This window comes from Tachyglossus aculeatus, chromosome 6 (assembly GCF_015852505.1).
Source record: "Tachyglossus aculeatus isolate mTacAcu1 chromosome 6, mTacAcu1.pri, whole genome shotgun sequence".
Classification (NCBI taxonomy): Eukaryota; Metazoa; Chordata; class Mammalia; order Monotremata; family Tachyglossidae; genus Tachyglossus; species Tachyglossus aculeatus.
The window spans coordinates 15,355,912-15,356,500 of NC_052071.1; positions in this window are offsets into that span (position 1 = coordinate 15,355,912).

Below are 589 nucleotides of genomic sequence, written 5' to 3' on the forward strand. Positions count from 1 at the left end.
GCAGCATGGCCTAGTGGAGGAGCAGCGTGGCTCAGTGGAAAAGAGCCCGGGCTTTGGAGTCGGAGGTCATGGGTTCAAATCCCGGCTCCGCCACTTGTCAGCTGTGTGACTTTGGGCAAGCCACTTGACTTCTCTGGGCCTCAGTTACCTCGTCTGTAAAATGGGGATGAAGACTGTGAGCCCCCCGTGGGACAACCTGATCACCTTGTAACCTCCCCAGCGCTTAGAACAGTGCTTTGCACATAGTAAGTGCTTAATAAATGCCATTATTATTATAGAGCTTGGGCCTGGGTGTCAGAAGGACCTGGGTTCCAATCCCAGCTCTGCCATTTGCCTGCTTTGTGACATCGGACAAGTCACTTCTCAGTGACCTCGTCTGTAAAATGGGGATTAAGACAGTGAGCCCCATATGGGGCAGGGACTGCATTCAACCTGATTAGCTTGTATCTACCCGAGTGCTTAGAACAGTGCTTGACACATAGTAAGCACTTAATGAATACCATCGTTATTGTTGTCATCCTGTCCGCAGGTTTTTGGTTTTGTTCTCTGTCTCCCCCTCATCTGTAAAATGGGGATTAAGACTGTGAGC